General features: G+C 44.1%; 1 protein-coding gene across 2 annotated transcripts in view; it reads left to right on the forward strand.

Moving 5' to 3' along the window:
• The first annotated feature begins 2,933 nt into the window (after positions 1 to 2,933).
• LOC146375403 (spectrin beta chain, non-erythrocytic 1) overlaps positions 2,934 to 13,218 on the forward strand; it is a 102,091-nt gene continuing 91,806 nt past the window's right edge. For both annotated transcript variants that reach the window (XM_084948868.1, XM_084948867.1), the window contains exon 1: positions 2,934 to 3,067. The gene's annotated coding sequence lies outside the window, so the exon portion shown is untranslated. The remainder of the gene's footprint in view (positions 3,068 to 13,218) is intronic.

Below are 13,218 nucleotides of genomic sequence, written 5' to 3' on the forward strand. Positions count from 1 at the left end.
GAACCTGTGATGTGGCCTCTCACTCTATAAACCGATGTGTCAGATGACCACAAAGGCAAAAAACATCTATAAAGAGACACAAAAGATCCACAGATGGATTGAAAATGTGCACAGCGAGGACTGCAGCAGAGGGCTCCGTCCCAGCAGACTTCCAGAAATAAACATGTTTACAGCGTTTCCCACTTCATAACCACTGCACAGGGGTGATTAACTCGTCTTTGTCTGACAGGCATCTGTAGCTCGTGACTACCTGTTAGACTTTAGCTCAGTTCCTTTAAGTCTCTGAACTGGACGTCTTCTTCTGCAGAAATGAGTAACAAGAAGTTATTTTACTAATTTCTCAAGAGAACTGGAAAAGCTCTGTGTGGATAAATGACAAGCTCCCTGGATAGAGTATCTGAACACTGAAACCCAGGTTTGATCTTTGCTGCTTGCAGCTGTTGGTGGGAGTTTTTTCTCTAACTTTGTAAGGCAAGTAGAAACAATGAGATAATTAAGAATCACAAAGAGAAATAGTGTGGTGTCCAAACTGAGTGACACCATCAAAACTAACAAAAGAAACCTACACAACCACCAAAGAGCCCACTGTAACACACTGAGGATGAGGCATCTTTACTTATTGTCTCGTAATCAGCACAAAACAAACTGTTTGGCATCACGAGTCCCGTCCGGCTTCATGCTTTACTCTCCTAGAGCAGCTTTGCATGACTCAGTCCAAAATCATACTTGTGGAGCTTATTCTACGTTTTAGCTCCTCCCCTTTAAGCTTCCTTTCTTTTGATTGACTGCCCCTCTTAAAAAGAACGTTTGAAAAGCAGGTGGGCGGGGCTTTTATCCCCTCAGATCTAAGAGCAGAAAACACTGTGATGACTTGAGAGTTTCATCAGCCTGAGCTCACTGGGACTTCTCTTACCTGCATTGGCGTCATCATTAGAAACTCTGGTCATGTTTAACGTGAACATCAATCAGTGGAAGAGTTATATGACTTTCATGTTTCCCTTTTAAAGCTCCTCTTTGTGTGTCCTGAGCTCAGAGTCACTGAATAAAAAGCTTGAAGTTATCTTTCTCCTGCAGGGTGATTTACAGAGTCGGTGGACAAATGGAGCTCTGATCTGATGATTCATCGAGTGGGAGGTTTATTAAGACCAGTGCTGCCAGGACACAGAGCCTGAGGTCTGTTTCTGCTGGACACACAGGGAGGATGTGGGGGGTAGATGATGGAGATAAGATCGGGGTCACCCAGACTGAGCCCGACGGGAGGCTCAGCTGAGTATTTCTAACTGCATCTTTCATATTTTGCTGCTCAGTGATGTTACACCTCCAACTTTTTGCATTTTGGCATCACTCAGTCTCTGCAGACTCTCCCTCCTCTCCCTCCTCCCTGCCTGACTCTCCGCCCCTCACTCTTACTTTGGGAGATAGGGGCGCTTCTTATAAACTCGACTGCAGCACAGACGGGCGGAGACGTTCTGGTGCTGTAACCTGGAGCCTAAACATGCACTGTCACTTTGATGAGGAGGATACAGCCTCCGGAGAACTGCAGGAAAAAGTATCGATAAGTTTTTTTGTCCACTGCAGAGGACGTCATGGTAAATGGTAAATGGTCTGTATTTGTATAGCGCTTTACTCAGTCCCTAAGGACCCCAAAGCTATACAGTTAATGAAAAATGTAAATGTTTACCAGAGATGGAAGTAAAGACTGAATGTTTTGGTTTTCTGATGCAGAAAATGTGTAAAATCAAGTTAAATCCAGTCAAAAAGGCATTAAATGAAAAAACAAATCACAAATGAACTGTTTTAGAAGTCTGAATATTTACACACCGACTGTACAAATTATAACTGATCTGTCGCATAAACATTTGTCATGCAACATGTACCTGAGTTTTGTTTACTGTTTAGTCATATTTTTAACCTATATAAGGCTGTATGGTAATTTGTAATTTATGAGTTACATAAAAGACAATTTGCATACACTGGTGGTAAACTTTTAATGTTTTCTACAGCATCTAAAATGATAAATGATAAAAACAGCCTTTGACACAAACGTTAAAAGAGACAAAAAAGAGACAAAAACAGTGAAGAAAATAAAAGTATTTTTGAATTCGAGAGGAAAGGATGGAAATTATGTTTCTATTTATGAAGAGTTTTAATGAAACTTTCATTTGTTCCACATTCAGTCACCTGACAACACGAGGTGTGTCGCTTCCATTAAAGACAACAGTTACATTAAAATGATAGCAGCATGGTGGCACAGCGGTTAGCACAAAGGTCCTGGGTTCAAATCCAGCTGTCTGTGAGTGTAACTGGCACATGGGGTGAAATATATATTTTTATTAGTTATCTCAGGGAAACTGAGGAGTCTGAACATTCAAGAAAAGCTTTTTGAACCATATATTTACCTGGCTTTTAAAATTTGTTTTCTATCTTACTTAATACTTAATATATATCTTAAGGTAAAAACAAAGCTCAAATAAAATAGATGCAAAAGGAAGCAATATTAAAATTATCCAGTAAAGTCAATCTCAAATTCAACATGGCAGAATAAACAGAAAGAAAATGTGTTATTAAATTTGTATCGCCCCTCCCTGAGCCTGCTTCTGTCGGAGGTTTCTTCCTGTTAAAAGAGAGTTTTTTCTTCCCACTATCGCCAAGTGCTTGCTCACAGGGCCGAGTGTGGTTGTCGGGGTTACCTTACAGTACAAAGCGCTGTGCGGTTTGATTTGATCGTACATGAACACAGTGAGTGTAGGCGGTGGGGATCTGTCAGTGTAATTACTTTAGTTTGCTTAGTAACATTTATGAGACTGCTGCGGATGACGTTACTAAAGCAATAATCGTCATAAAGCAGGGTCAGTGCCCCGGCGGGGTGTCCCGGTGTAAGAACCGAGCGCACCGTGCGCTGCAGTCCAGGCCGGGCTGAAGCGGAGGGCGGGGGGAGGAGGAAGAGGAGGAGGAGGATTGGTGGATTTCAGGACTGTGCTTCAGCGCTCTTCGTGCTCCGAGCTCTCAGCAGCCCGTCCGTCCTTCGCTCCGAGCGGGACTCCACTGCGCTTCCGTCGGTCTCCAGGTGAGTGCAGCCCCGGTCTGCCTCTCTCGGGTTAACCTCCACAGCTGCGGGCTGTTGGTGCAAAGACGAGCCGGGCAGCGATGTCCTCTCCCCGTGTGTCTGTGCGCCCCCCTCCCCCCGCCATGTTCTCCATCGTGGCGTTGAACTTGTGCATGGTGCGCAGGAGCTGCTGCTGCTGCTGGTGGAGGAGGAGGTGGAGGAGGTGGTTGTTGTTTTGGTGAAAGTCTGCAGCTCTCACGGCTCAGTCGGAGCTGATGGAGGGTTTGTTTGTCCCCGCTCTCCTGATGGATGATGATGATGGTGGTGGTGGTGCAGGCGTGGTCGACCTCAGAGCAAACAAACAGCAGGACGTTCCCACAGCTTCCCTGGAGTGACCTTCTCTGTACTCCGTCCCTCTGTCCCGCCCAGCGCCGCTGCTCTCCCCTCACAGCTCATCGTTGCGTTTTAATAATTCAGATGTCTGCAGATATTTCTGCTGTTTTCGTCTCACGTGTCGCGAGCTGTTTCTGTGCAGAAGTGTGACGTGTTTTTAACGTTGCGGGCTTAAATGAAGTTCGGGGACGTGGAGGTGTTTCTGCGTGGACTGCTGCTGTTTGCGCAGACCCTGTTTGAAGCAATTATGTAATCAGATACAGGCCGAGTGCTGCTTTCTCTCCTCCTCCTAATCTTTTCGTTCCCTGATCTGTCCTCACTGCTTCTCCTCACCCTGCTTTCTCCTCCTCCTCCCCTGCTTCTCCTCACCCTTATCTTCATCCTCCCCCACCTATCTCCTCATTTCTCTGATGCAGCAACTGGGAAACATTTGGCAACTTGTTGACCGGAGCCTTTATAATATCACAGTGAGGTGTGGAGCAGTTGTCAGGCTGCTGCTGCTTTAACAACCAGCTGCAGTAAAACCAGAGATGGAGATTTGCACCTTTTCAGCCTAAATCTGCTGTTTCAGGGATAAAAATTATTGCTTTTCATACTTTGTTCCCACCGGGAGGCCCAAGGACGCCGCAGTGATGGCAGTAAAAAGTTAATCTCCAACCCTAAAATCTTTTAAAAGATTCAAACATGAACTAAAAAAAATGTTGAATCACGCAGCCAGAGTTTTCCTTTCTGGCGTGTAAGTAAGATCGTAATCCTCACAGTTAACCGATGCTCGAGGAAAAGCACATTTCACACTGACGTGATTTCCTCCAGTCAGTTCTAGTGCCAACATTTCCCAGATCCCTTCCTCAGTTGGAAAACCTTCCTCTGGAACGCCCTGCTGGGCTTGTGACCCGGCTCTGGATAAGCAAAAGGAAACTGATAGATGTTTGGATGACTTCCACTGAGGATGACCAGTTTTATTTTACTCCCTTTAAAATACCACGGGGGGTGTGGGGATCCTGGAGGACCGCCTATGATCAAAATGTAACATTTACACCACTTAAAATATCGTAAAATCTGACAAGTTTATAGTAAATGTACTTTTTTATAAAGACGATTCACCAGAGTATTCTCTCCACGTTTTATATTGTGTTAGACCAGCTTTGCATGAGTGTCAGTTCAGAATAATCCTACTTTATCTTGCACTTAAAGCCATTTTAGCACTGATTTTTCACTTTACACAAACTCTCCTGATTGGCTGCCTCTTGATTTGAACAGCAGAGGAGGTGGGGCTTCTGTGTCTGGGAGAGCCATATTAGGCATATCCTGTCTCTGTGATGTCACACAGATCCAAGAATGGAAAAAAAAACGGTGAAACTGAGAGCTTAAGCAGGCTCAGCTCATTATTAGGAACTTTGGTCATGTTTGATATGAACAGGACATGAAGACAAGCAGAGTTCAGCTGTGATGGGAACAGTTAAACAGACTTTTAATGTGAACTAAATTTTTGTGATTTTGCTTTTTTCGTTATGGAAATTTTGCCCATTGTGAAGTTTGACAAATGATTCTGCGTATATGATAAAAATCCGCCGGTCTAAGGTTGGTGTACCCTGCTGGGCCGGTCTAGTTTGGGCCGCCTGGCTGGTTTCCAACTAAAAGCCTCATAAGTGAGCGAATAAACAAGCCGATCCCTGATTTTTAACTTTTAAGTGACTGAATTTGTTTCTGGATATTAAGAATCTCCCATTTTTAGCCAGTTTTTGTGATGCTTCTGTTCTGCCTGTGTGCTCGACCCAGACACCACCCTCAGCTCAGACACAGCCCCACAGCTGATCGTGCGCTTTGTGTGAGCGAAAAAGGTGAAAGGTGATGGGAATAGGGCTGCCACGATTAGTCGACTAGTCACGATTACGTCGACTATCAAAATCGTCGACGAGTGATTTAATAGTCGACGAGTGATTTAATAGTCGACGCGTCGTTTGAAGCTTTGTAAGATCACAAAAGACGCAGGAATAAGTAGTAGGATTTAAGAGTGTAATAACGGACTGAAACAGAAGATGGCAGCACTGCATATACAAGGATGCCAGCTGCCGTTAAACCCCGAAGAAGAAGAAGAAGCTGTGTCCCAGAATTCATAGCGCAGCCCAGCTCAGTTTCCAACAATGGCGGCAGCTAGTTAGTTTTAATATTACTCTTATTATTCTTTCTGGGTCACAAAATAAACGTTTAACATATTTTCAGGCGAGAATGTAGCTGTGTAAACCTCAAATATCTGCTCAGTTTATCAAGACACCACATATTTTCAAAAGCGCTCCGACGTTTTCGGAGACGTCTGTTACCCGCTAGCTCGATAGTTAGCCGGGGGCAAGGCTCACTAGAGCCGTGAGAACACCGGACTCCCGGCAAATCGTTTTCAAACCCACCGCCGTCTTTCGCTACTCAGGTTAAACATGATATATGAGTCACTTAGATAACTTAAAAACGTTGTTGTTTGGCTTTTTTTAGTGTTTTATTTGTTCCTGAGTAAATCGGTTTGGCTGAGATTAAAGTTATAGTTTTTACACAGCTGAATAAACGTCAAGCAGACAGCTGATTATCAGAAGTGTGAGATGCTGGAGAATTTACTCCGGTGTCCTGTTATATTTTAGATAGCAAGGAGTTTATTAAACTCCACCGAAACAATCTGCAGATTTTATTAAAATTTAATAAACTATCATCTTGTCTTTATTTTTAGTTAGCACATACCTTAAACACTTAAAGCTGTAAGCTAATGATAGTTATATAAGAGCAGATGCTGCTGGTGCAATAAGCTGTATGTTTTACGTCCAATGGATGATGATCTGATTAGTTGACTATCAAAATAGTCGTCTGAGGCAGCCCTACATGGGATAGAAAGAAAGTGGTGGTGAAAGCAGGTTCTGCCGCGTCCTCGTGGTCAGAGCTCGGGTGGCTCTGAGACCTTTAAATGAAGTGAAGCTGGTAACGAGGGGAAGTCCTCGCTTGGTTTGATTCTTGGTTCGATCCGTTTGGATGTTTTAACGGTCTGCAGGGACACTTTCAGTGGATCGATGCTCCTGATGGAGACCCGACGATGCTTCTGGGTGCGTTTTGGCTCCTCCGCTGATGCCTCTGAGGCGGTGTGGGCGGCGGTGATGATGCGGGTTTCGGCGTCACGCGGCGGGGGGATCTGAGCTGTAAGTCATCAGCTCTGCTGCAGCGTCCGAGTCCCACGCTTCCAGCTCCATCAATATTAAACAGTTGTGTCTTCAGCTCGCTGCGTTGTAGGAGCACGACTGCATAACAGGCGAAGCGAAAACGCTACGAGGTGGCGTCAGCAGAACTTCCTTTAAATGTTTGGCTCAGTCGTATTCATGAATGGAGGCACCGGTGGTGAGTTCAGCAGGTTTGTGTTGACTTTGTCTTTGAACACACAGCACTTCCTGTTTGTCTTTGCCGTTGTTTCAGAGCGCCGATGTGAGCCCGAGCGGTCTGTGCGTCCTCCTGTTGTCTCTGCTCACCAAACAAAAACCTCTTTTTATGTTTAAGCAAAGGAAACGAAAGTTTTCCAATCCTGGAGCTTTTAGTTTGAAGCCTGGTTTTTGTATTCAAACATTTTCCTGTTTCCTCGACCTCGCTGTTATTCGTGCGGTCGAACGTGTCCGCCTCAGACCGCCTCTGGTCTGAATCGTCACGTTTTGTGGCCTCCGTCCCTCCTGCTGTCGTTCCTTCTCCGAGCTCCTTCCTGTAAACAGATCCGAGTGTTTCTGTCTTCGTTAGTGCAGAACGGAGTTGACACAGTGCGTCTCAGACGTCGGGTTGTTTGCATAGCGAGGACAGAGGGACGCCGCTCCGACTTCATTGTCGCCAGATGAAGGAGGAGGAGCCTGCGGTCATGTGATCTGAATCTGAAGCATAAATGCAGGAGAACGAGGTGTTTGGTCAGGATTTTGGTCCTGAGTGGGTGAATGTTTACAGACGGGGATCATTAGGAATTATGTTTATGGCAGATTACTTGCAGCATGTTTGTGATCGTCTCCTGCTGTTCAGACGATTTCAGTTTGTTGAATATTTTATGCCGTGTCACTCGTTTCCTCCCAGAGACATTCATAATATCAGAAAAGTCTGATTCATTGAATTCAGGATGTGTTTCTCTGTAAAAAAGCTCAGAAATATCAACTCTTTGTATTCAGATGTGGAAATATGAAATCTGGCTGATGTTTGGTCTGAATTTTGCCAAAGTCGTTGGGCCTTTAAAAAGAAGTAACGACCTCCATCGCAGGATGTTTCATTCCAAAGACGGCGAGGAAGGGCGTGACGAGATGAAGGAGGTGCGTTTATGGGAAACGTGGAAACGGCACGCACGGCGTCTTTTTAAAAGGTTTCTGTCGATGTGTTTTCTGGGATTGGTCATTAGGTTGATTTGCTGGTTTGGATGTAACGACAGCAGAGTTAACCTGATGAAGCTGCTGGAGGAAACGCAGAGGCCTCCTTCCTGTTCTGCATTACAGCGCCAAACATCAGCAGTGACATGCTGTCCAAAGCTTAGAGTTCAAATCTGCTCTCTGGTTGGTGCAGATCCATGCATCATAAATCTGCCCACATCCCTTAATGCTCAGCTGATCTGCTGTAGTGCAGAGCAGCAGGAGTATCGATGAAACTAGGTTCCTTTAAGAGCAAAGAGGTGATCTTTATTTTAGGAAACGAGGCCAGTCATCCTTCCTCTCTCTGTCTTCACCACACTTACCTGTATGCATCCTTTCCTTCTTAGCCTTCCTTCTTACCTTGCATTTTTCTGCTTCTCCTTAAGAGCTTAAACTGCACCTTCTTCACTGAAGCAGTGCAGTGTCAGAGATTCACGACTCTGAGGCTTAAACTTGAAGCTGATAGAGTTTCAGATGGGTGTGGAGAAAACTCGATTTTGATGCTGTGAGGAAGGATGCGTGGGAGAGGAGGGAGCTGCATGAAAACCAGGAGGGAGGTGGTCCTGAGGGAGGAGAACGAGGGGGAGGAGAACAGGAGGTGGTGAGGAGAGCGGCGTCAAACGCGACACAGTGTTTGTGTTCATAGTTAAAGCTAATGCTGCGTGACCTCAGCAGGAAACAAGGCGAGAACAAGTAATCAGATTACTAAAATAAAGTGGACTGAGTTAAAATGAAGTGACGTGATGGGAGTAGGTGATGATGATGATGAAGGAGGACAGGAATTAAACCTACCAGCTGTAAAAACTGAAAGCAGAGGAGAACGAGGAGGGACGCAGGAATGTTCTGGAAAATGTCCCGCAGATAGGAAGTGGAGCAGTTGGACAGAGGGAGGAGGAGGAGGAGGGTCTGTTTCCCAGCGGCGAAGCTTCAACTAAGTATAGAAAGTCTGTGAGAGCAGCGCTCACCTTCACCACGACGCCGCAGATTTTAAAGCTTGGGTCTAAAAGTCTGGTTTAATTTAGTCGGACGCTTCGGAGCGTTCGCTGTGCTGCACACGGACGCAGTCTCGCCTGCAGACACGGAGCAGGTGGAGGTGTGTTCATGTGTGCACACGTGGTGCAGTCGAGTGAAGCTGTTTGCATAAAAAACATTTAAACAAAAAGTTTAAAAAATAAAAGCTTTTAGTTGATGTAAAGTGAGGACTGTGGGTTTATTAGAACGTCTCATTAATGTGAACTTGGAGAAAGATTTATTCAGTGTGAAATAGATACTTTAATGTATTTAAATGTGTTTATAAAAACAAAACAAAAAAACCCCTGAATAATTCCGGTTTTGATTTAAGAGCTTTAGCATAAAGCGTTGAAAGTAAAATGTTTGTGTGCAGCTTTAAAGTTTCAAATCTTTTAGTCAATGTAAAGTAGAGATTTTAAAGTTTTTCAAATGAAAGTGTTGAATAAAAGTTCTTAAAATTCAGGTTTTATAATGTTTAACATAAAGTGAAAGCTCTTAAATTTTCTATTGAATGTAAAACATCTTTTTAAGATTATGTGCAGTTTAACACTAAGTAAAGCAGGTAATTAAAAGTCTACCAGAAAGTCTACAAAGTCTTTTAAATCCAATTTTAAAACAATGTCGTCTAAGGAAATCTCTTTAAACCGAGCTTGTAGAATTGTTTTGGAAAACTTTTACTAAAGTACAACTTTTAAATGCAGTGCACATTAAACTTTTAAGAATTTACAGAAACTTTTATTTTATAATTAAAGCTTTTAGTTTTTAAAATAATGGTTGTATTTAAAAAATATATTTTAAATTTCTTTTTAAGTAAAATCTTGTTCTTAAGTTTAAAGTCTTTAGCAAATCTTTACATGTTGTAAACATTTTAAAGTCTTTCATAGCTTTTAGTTTATTGTTTAAAGATTACTGATATTTTACTTTACATGCAACGTCTACGGTTAATGTAACGCTTTGAAAGTGACGTCTTACTAGGGCTGCTCAATTAATCGAATTTTAATCTCGATTACGATCTGGGCTGAGCCGATTATTAGCCCCTCCCTCGTGCTTTACACTCGCGCTGCTCCGTGTGGCAAATCGAGCGCACCTCTCTGCATTTCTAACACGCGTCACAACAATTAACCTTTTTTGCGCCACGGACCAGTTTATGCCCGACAATATTGTCATGGACCGGCCTTTAAGATTTATTCATAACACACGTGAAAAGACCCAGGAAAACCGAGTAAACGATAAAAACGATAACAAAATAACGCTGAAAACCGATAAAAACCCTGAAAACTATACATTTCACACCTGAGCCTCAACTCTCGCGGCCCGGTACCAAACGACTCACGGACCCCAACCCCCGGGCCTCGGGTTGGGGTCCGGAGAGGTAAAAAACCTTCAGTGGTGTGGAAACATTATGGGTTCGTGGAGTCAGACGTGGATCAAGTAGACAGTGTGTAAACTTTGCTACAGTGTCGTAGCTGCACCACAGAGCAACACTGCAAAGTTCACTAAACACAGATGTTTACATTTTTCATTTATTTCTTATATTGCAAACATTTGCACTGTTATCAGTATTTGCACTATTTTATATTATTTTTTGACAATCTTTAAAGTCATTATTCAACACATTGTTATTGTTAAATAAATATCGTCAAATAATCGAGATGATCATTTTTGCCATAATCGAGCAGCCCTACGTCTTACTAAAGTGACGTCTGCGTAGTGAAATGTTTCGATTTAAAAGCTCAGGTTTTTAAACTGTTGCCATGTGAATCCTGAGAGCAGGAACAGGAAGTCCTCACAATAACCAGATTCTTTATCTTCACATGACAGATGCAAAAATCATCAACTGAAAACAGACGTTTATATAAGAGCATCTGTAAAGCAGACAGACCCGAGCTTTAGTTTCAGTGCGATGCTCGAGTGTGATCGAACCCGAGCATCAAAGCTGTGATTCCATATTCATATACGGATTTTACTTGTGGGGGTGGGGGGTCTTACATGGAGCAGTCTGACCCCAGCGGGGGTCAAACACACATGCAGCCATGTTGTCTATGAAACTTGGTGTGATGAAAGATGTTTGGATTAAAGCGTCTCTTCCTTCTTCTAATCTCGGTTCGGTTGGTCCTTCACTTCCTCTCGAGGCTCCGGGATTTGTTGGGATCTGAAATGAAGTTTTTAAAAGGTGACAGAAGCCAAAGCTGCTCGGCTCATAAATGTCGAAGTAAATTTCCATCCAAGATTAAAAAAGAAAAACGCACAAGCTGAGATCTCATGAATAAAATATGTGGAGAGGAGCGTTTATGAAGAGCCTGCGCTGATGTGCAGCAGCAATATTTTCCATTTCTGTGCTTCCAAAAAGCTCAGAGTTGTCGGTTTATTCCTGATAGACGAGGAGACGGAAAAATAAAAGTGCGTAAACGTAAAACATCTGATTTTGAGCTTCTGCTCTGATCTGTCACGCTGCAGTTTCTCTGCCGGCTAATTGGTTTCACAGACGTCTGATGAGACGGCGGAAAGGTGAGGAGGCGAGCAGCAGAGAGCAGGTTAAAGGACTGACGCCAGCTGCGCTGTCTGCAGAGACCAACGAAGAAGAAAAAGTGGCTACGAACGGGTTTTCAGCCCCGACAGTGTCAGAGTTGCAGAGCTCGTACAAAACCTCAGCACGGCTGAGTGAGCGACAGAGGGGAAATCTGCTCAGCTCGTCCAATCAGAGCACTGCTGAGCACTAGCTTAGTCCGTTAACCTGTAGCGTCGCTTTGAGACGTCGTTTTCATGGCTCACATGGGGCGTTTGGGTGTGAATTAATGCAGGCGAGCGACTTGGCCCAGCACAGGAGAGGGAAAAATCTCACCACGTTAATTATTTGTCATAATAGTCAAACAATAAGTCAAATCACTGATGCTTTCAAGCTTAAAGGTTCGTTTTCATTCCTTAGTGAGAAAATTTAAGGCTAATTTAGTTTTAGTAACAGAGTCACAGATGAGCTGTTTTTGTCTTCGCTGCAGATAAAAGTTGAGCTTTTTATTCATTGTTGGTTTTCCTTTGCTGCCTTTCATGTTAAATGGAGGCTTTTCCCATTTATTCCACTTAAATGCACCTCAGAGACGAAGAGGAGGAGCAGCAGCTCAGTGCCCTTCATCTTCCTCTCTGGAGCTAAAACATGAGGAAGAGCTGCTCAAAGTTGGTGTAATGAGGAAGGCCCTGAAACCACCTCCTGCTTTTGTGTAGCCGCTGTTTTTGAGCTTTCAGGGCTGCCGTAGACGTAGCAGAATACAACAGGTTAGTGTTTGAGAGGCTGTGATTAACGTCATGACCATTCATTTAACGTGTGTGTGTGTGTGTGTGTGTGTGTGTGTGTGTGTGTGTGTTCCATGTAACAGTTTGAGAAGAAATACGTCACATTACCACACACATACACACACACACACTCATGCACTTTGCACTGACCTTCAGCAGGACTCCATTTAATTTGATTTCCATGTAGCCAAAGGCGTTCCTCTTTCTCTCTCTCTCACTCACACACACACACACACACACACACACACACACACACATTCCTATTAAATGAAATGTTCACTGTAAGGCCTCCAGATGTTTTCAGGCTGCACACTAACCTGACATCTGCAGAGTGTGTGTGTGTGTGTGTCTCTGAGGTTTGTTGAAGTTGCTGGTTCAAATCCCGGGACGTTCTTGGTGGTGGATGGAGTCTAAGTTGCTCGGCATCATGGGAAATGAGTGTGAGTGGTGTGTAAATGTCTTTTTTTGTGGGTGTGTGTAAATATAAACGCTGTGAATGCATCGTGTGCACACCCTGAGGCAGCGCTGCAAGGGCGGGGTCGGCCTGCAGACGCCGGCAGGAAATGAGTGATTAGGCGAAAGTGGAACGCCGCCTTCCTCCAGGCTGAAGGTCTGCAGACTCTCTGCTGTCATGTGATCTGCGTGAACTTGCACTTTATCCTTCGCTCCCCAGCCTGTGACCGAACGGCACATCAGATCCGCAGTTCCACACGCTGGGCGAGCGAATAAACCACTGTGGAGCCGCCCCCAGCACTCCCAGCACTCCCAACACGAATCATCTGTTAAACTGCGGCTGGTTAATTTACTCGTGTTAGTTCCGTCTACACAGGAGTGAAAGAAAGCAGCACTTTGTCTTCGTCGGTGCTGAGGCGTTATTTCTGTGTTAGCTCTGAGGAGCGTTCTGTAACCTCAGCCGCTGTGATGGGCTGAGATTCGCCACAGACTTCGAAGGCCGAGGAAACGTACCATCTAAAGCTTTTAAAACACTCAGCTGCAGCGAAGCTGCTTGATTAATGTCTCCTCTTACACTTTTCAAAGTAAAAGCTCATCTCACACATAATAAAATGTTTTTATGAC

Source organism: Perissodus microlepis, chromosome 13 (assembly GCF_051167445.1).
Source record: "Perissodus microlepis isolate ML-2025 ecotype Zambia chromosome 13, ASM5116744v1, whole genome shotgun sequence".
In the NCBI taxonomy this organism is placed as follows: Eukaryota; Metazoa; Chordata; class Actinopteri; order Cichliformes; family Cichlidae; genus Perissodus; species Perissodus microlepis.